Below are 5,896 nucleotides of genomic sequence, written 5' to 3'. Positions count from 1 at the left end.
CAGGTCGATGTGTTCGTTGAAAGAGTCTGTGGATGAGTGCCATGCCTCTAGGAATTCCCTGGCTGTTCTCTGTTTGTCTTGCCCTATAATGGTAGTGTTGTCCCAGTCGAATTCATGTTGCTTGTCGTCTGTGTGTGTGGCTACTCAGGATAGCTGGTCGTGTCGTTTCGTGGCTGGTTCGTGTTCGTGTATCCGGATCGTTAACTGTCTTCCTGTTTGTCCGATGTAGTGTTTTGTGCAGTCCTTCCATGGGATTTTGTACACTGCATTAGTTTTGCTCATGTTGGGTATCGGGTCCTTTGTTCTGGTGAGTTGTTGTCTGAGCGTGGCTGTTGGTTTGTGTGCTGTTATGAGTCCTAGTGGTCGCAGTAGTCTGGCTGTCAGTTCAGAAATGCTCCTGATGTATGGTAGTGTGGCTAGTCCTTTGGGTTGCGGCATGTCCTCGTTCCGTTGTCTCTCCCTTAGGCATCTGTTGATGAAATTGCGAGGGTATCCGTTTTTGGCGAATACTTTGTATAGGTGTTCCTCTTCCTCTTTTTGTAGTTCTAGTGTGCTGCAGTGTGTTGTGGCCCTTTTGAATAGTGTCCTGATGCAACTTCGTTTGTGTGTGTTGGGGTACTTGTTTTCATAGTTTAGGACTTGGTCTGTGTGTGTGGCTTTCCTGTAAACCTTTGTGGTGAATTCTCCGTTCGGTGTTCTCTGTACCATCTCGTCTAGGAATCGGAGTTGGTTGTCCTTTTCTTCCTCTCTAGTGAATCGGATTCCTGTGAGTGTGACTGTAGCCACCGTTCCCAATATGGTCATTGAACAATCTGTCTGTAGTCGGTAGGTTGGTAAGGATGAGGTCAAGGATGTTTCTCCCTATCAGTCATTCCCCCTGACCCGGTGCCGACGCAGTGAAGCAGTTGCGTCCTTTTGGACTCGACCACCTCGATCAGCAACGCTGCTGCTGAGCTCCCCTTGGTGGTGGTTTTGAAATGGCCCACCCTCCAGCTCTGTCAGTCTCTCAGTGCTTCCTCCAAGTGTTGTTCAATGTGGAGGGACACTAATCCACCAGCTCAGGCAGGGGAGTCATCAGGAGGTTTCTGTGTCAGTGTTTCATATGACATTGTGAGACTGAGGGAGGGGAGTCAGCAGGATGTTTCCATGTCATTGTTAGATCTGACGCCGTGAGACTGAGGGAGGGGCGTCAGCAGGAGGTTTCTATCTCAGTGTTTGATCTGACCCCGTGAGGCTGAGGAGGAGAGTCAGCAGGAGTTTTCCGTGTCAATGTTTGATGTGACACCGTGAGGGTGAGGGAGGGGAGTCAGCAGGAGGTTTCCGTTTCAGTCTTTGATATGACCCCATGAGATTTTCTTCTGTCACATTGTTGCTTGAGCAGTCTGGAGGACATCTCTCGCAATTCTGGCATAAGCTCCAATGCATTAGGAAGGAGGAGTTTGCAGGGTCTACAGGGTCTTTTATTTTATTACAGTCAGCAGAAGGGCCACTCCTGTGTGGATGACACTGATTCCTTGGCTCTCGTGATTAGACACTCCAAGGTCTCACTCCTTCAATTACTCTCTGTCCCTTGTCTGCCCATTCATCAACCAATCTATCACTGTAAATACCTGCAGAACCGTCCTCCTCCCTACCACTTTAAATTCCTCCAAAGTCTGTACCTCTCCCTATCTCTGTAACGTCTTCCAAACCCTACACCTCTCCCTACCTCTCTGTCCACCTCCAAACCCTACACTCCTCCCTATCTCTGTCACCTCCCCCAGCCCCCATAACACTCCCTATCTCTGCAAACTGCTCCAAACCCAGACCTTCCTTATCTCTCTAAATTCATTCAAACGCTACTCCACTGCCTAGCTCCTATACCTCCTCAAAACAGAGATCTCTCCCAACTCTCTAACCTCGCCCAAACCCTGCATCCCTCCCTATCTCTCTGACATCCTCCAAATCCTACACCCATCCCTGTCTCTCTAACCTTCTCCAAATCCAACACCCCTCCTCACCTCTCTAACCTAGTCCAAATCCTACACCATCCATATCTCTCTGACCTACTCCAAACACTATACACCTTCCTATCTCTCCAATACTCTTCACCTCATTCAATCCTCCCTATCGCTGCAACCTACTCTAAACCCAGGTCCCTTCCTATCTCTCTAATCACCTCCAAAACCTACAGCACTCCCTACCTCTCTAATCTCCTTCAAATTCAACACCACTCTCCATCTCTCTAATACTTTTCAACTCCTTCACATCTCCCTAACTATGCAACCTCCTCGAAACTCAGATCCCTTCTTCTCTCCCTAACCACCTCCAACATTTGCACCCCTCGTTATCTCTCTCCCCACCTCCCAACCCTACATCCCTCCCTATCGTACTAACCTCCTCCATCATCTACATATCTCCCTTTACCTGTGACTTACTTCAGCCCCTACAACCGACATATCTCTCTAAGCTGCTCTCAAATATATCCTGTCACTGTAACCTTGTCCAGCCACACCCCGCTCCCGACCTTTGTAAACCTCATCCAACCATGATCTCTGTAACGTGCTCCAGCCTCTCCATACTGCTCCATGCTTCTGGCATTCTCAGTACCTCTACCTTTTCTTATGTATATAACCACCATAAACACATTTAGTTTTGTGATGGAAAGCGATAGGTACACGCCACAGGCCAAGCGTTATCAATGGGGGAAGGGCAATTGTAATGTGAATCGGCAGGACTTATGATGCATAGAAAGGGGTAGCAATATGCAGGGAATGGAGATAATCGAAATGTGAAGCTGGTTCAAAGAATAGACGTCGCGTGTCCTTGAATAACATGCCCCCATCAGGCAGGGAGGAAGTGATAATGTAAGGGAACCATGGTTTACTACAGAAATTACATCTGTTGTTAAGAAGGGAAGGAGGCTTATGTGATGATGAGACAATGGAGAGTTACAGATTATCTATGAAGGATTTAAAGAGAGAGTTAAGAAGAGCAAAGAGAGGATAGGAGTAGTCTTTAGCAGGTCAATAAAAGGAGAATCCTAAAGATTTTAATAGGTATGTTAGGCAGAAAAGGATGAATAGAGTAGGAATAGAGCCAGTCAAAGACAGAAGCGGGAAGTTGAGTGTGGATTCTGTGGAGATCGGAGAGGTGCCAAACGAACATTTCTCATTGGTTTTCACTTAGGGAAAGGAGAATATTATAGAGAAGTATGAGATGCGAGATATTTGACGAGAAAGGATCAAGGTTGGTAAGGAAGAGGTGTTATCAATTCGAGAAGAAGTGAAAGTGAATACGTCCCCTGAGCCGAATGCGATTCATTCGAGCATTCTCTGGTGCGCTAGGAAGGAGTTGTTGGAGCCTTTGGCTTTGATATTTGAGTCTTCATTGTCTACACGTTTAGTACCAGAGGACTGGAGGATTGCAAATGTTTGCCCTTGTTCAAGAAAGGCCTAACAGGTGACCCAGGCAATTACAGGCCAGTTAGCCTTATTTGTGTGTAGAAAATATTTTGGAAAGGATTGTAAGAGATAGGATTTATAATCATCTAGCAAACAACAATGTGATTACAAACAGTCAACATGATCTTGTCTCTCAAACCTCGTTGAGGTTTTTGAGAAGGTGACCGAGCATGTTTAAGAGAGTGAGGCAGTTGACGTGGTGTACATGGACCTCAGTAAAGCATTTGATAAGATTCCACGTGGTAGGCTGTTGGAGAAAGTGCAGAGGCGTGGGATTGAGGGTGATTTAGCAGTTTGGATTAGAAACTGGCTTTCTGTAAAAGGCAGCGAGTGGTGGTTGATGGAAAATATTCAGCATGGAGTCCGGTTACTATGGTGCACCACAAGGATCTGTTCTGGGACCACAACTGCTTGTCATGTTTATAATTGACTTAGATGCAGGCATAGCTGGATGGGTTAGTAAGTCTACAGATGACACTAAAGTCAGAGTGTGGAAATATTTTGCGGGTTGAAGAGGCACGTGGACAAACCGCAGACTTGGGCTGAGAGGTGGCAAATGGAGTTTTAATGCAGCTAAATATGAGGTGATTCATTTTGGGAAGAATACCAGGAAGGCGGAATATTTGGTCAATGGAAATATTCTTGGTAATGTGAATGTGCAGATGGATCTTGGTTTCCATGTACATAGATCCCTGAATGTTGCTACCCAGTTGGAAATGCTGTTAAGAAGTCATACGGTGTGCTAGGTTTTATTGGTCAAGGTATTGAGTTCTGCAGCTGTAATGTCATGCTGCAACTATGCAACATGCTAGTGCGGCCACACTTGTAAGTGTGTGCAGTTCTGGTCGCCCCAATACAGGAAGTGTGTGGACGCATTGGAAAAGGTGCAGTGGAGATTTACCAAGATGTTGCCTGGTCTGGAAGGAAGGTCTTATGAGGAAAGGCTGAGAAACGTGGGTCTGCTCCCATTGGAGAGAAGAAGGCTAAGATGGGATTTGATAGAGACATATAAGATGATGAAACGATGTGATAGGGTAGACAGTTAAAGCCTTTTTCCTCAGCTTTACGAAGGGGCATAGCTACAAATTGAGGGGTGACAGGTTTAAGACTGATGTCAGAGGCAGGTTCTTTACTTCGAGAGTAGTAAGAGCATGGAATGTCTTGCCTGCCAATGTTCTTAACTGAGCCACGTTAGGGGGATTTATACAATCCTTGGATAAGCATATGGATGATGATGGGACAGTGTAGAGAGTTGGTCCTAGATTAGTTCACAGGTCAGTGCAACATTGAGGGCAAAAGGGCATGTTCTGCGCTGTATTGTACTACTATATTCTATAAACACTTACATCTTCCCCATTTCAGTAACTACACGCTGTAACTACAGCCCTCTTCATCTCTGTACCTCCTCCACCCACTTCATCATCCTCGATCAACGTACACTCCTCCAGCCGCTCTTCCCATCACTACCTCTGTGAACTTCATCCATTATCCATGGTCTTCCTGAGCTCTGTCACCTCCTCCAGCCTCTCCACACCTCCCTATATCGCTTACATCCTCCAACACCTAAATCTATTCTTATCTGCATAACCTCCATCAACACATACATCTTCCAGTCCTCCAGCTCTACTGATCCCTGTAATCTCCTGCAGTATCTTCTGTCCTTCTTATCACTGTGGCTTCCTTCATCACGAATACTTTCCATATCTCTGGAACACACTCTAGCAATTCCATACTACCCTCTCGCTACAATCTCCATAAGCTCCTCCACTCCTTCCTGCCTTTCAGCCCTTACAGCCTTCTCGAAGTTTGTAAAGTCTTCCAGCACATACACCCGTCCGTATCTCCGTCATCTCCCTGTTCTATTGCAGCTTCCCCTCATCTATAACACCCTCTTGAACCTATATCTCCATATCATTGTAACATCATCTAACCAGAAGCTCCTCCATATCTCTGAGAAGTTTTCCCTGAATTCATTGACAGTGCATCCACAATCGTTGGAATGGCGAATACTGAATACGCTGATACCCTTCGAGGGATGTGTTTTCACATCATCTTAATCCTAGATAAGTTGCCCCTTAGCCTGAGATCTTGTCATCATGTTTTGGATTCCCAGACACAGAGAAATAATTTCTCACCATCTGCCTTATCACGTTCTTTCCACTCAGAAACATTTGCACCTCAATCAAATCACTTCTCTATTACCTGAGATTCAAGAATATTGACTAAATATATTAAGAAACGCAGCAAGGGAAACTCAGATGCCAAAGAGTGAAACATTATTGTATTATTCATTGATAGCTATCAGACATTGCTGGCTGGGCCATCATTTATTGCCCATACACTGTTGTCTGGACATGGTGGCCGTGCACTGCCCATTTGAACTCTTGCAGTCACGTTGGTGCAGGGTCACCCACAATAATGTTAGAGAATGAAAGTCAAGATATTCATCAAGT

Source organism: Chiloscyllium punctatum, chromosome 12, assembly GCF_047496795.1.
Source record: "Chiloscyllium punctatum isolate Juve2018m chromosome 12, sChiPun1.3, whole genome shotgun sequence".
NCBI lineage: Eukaryota > Metazoa > Chordata > Chondrichthyes > Orectolobiformes > Hemiscylliidae > Chiloscyllium > Chiloscyllium punctatum.
Note: the sequence above shows the minus strand (reverse complement) of the source record.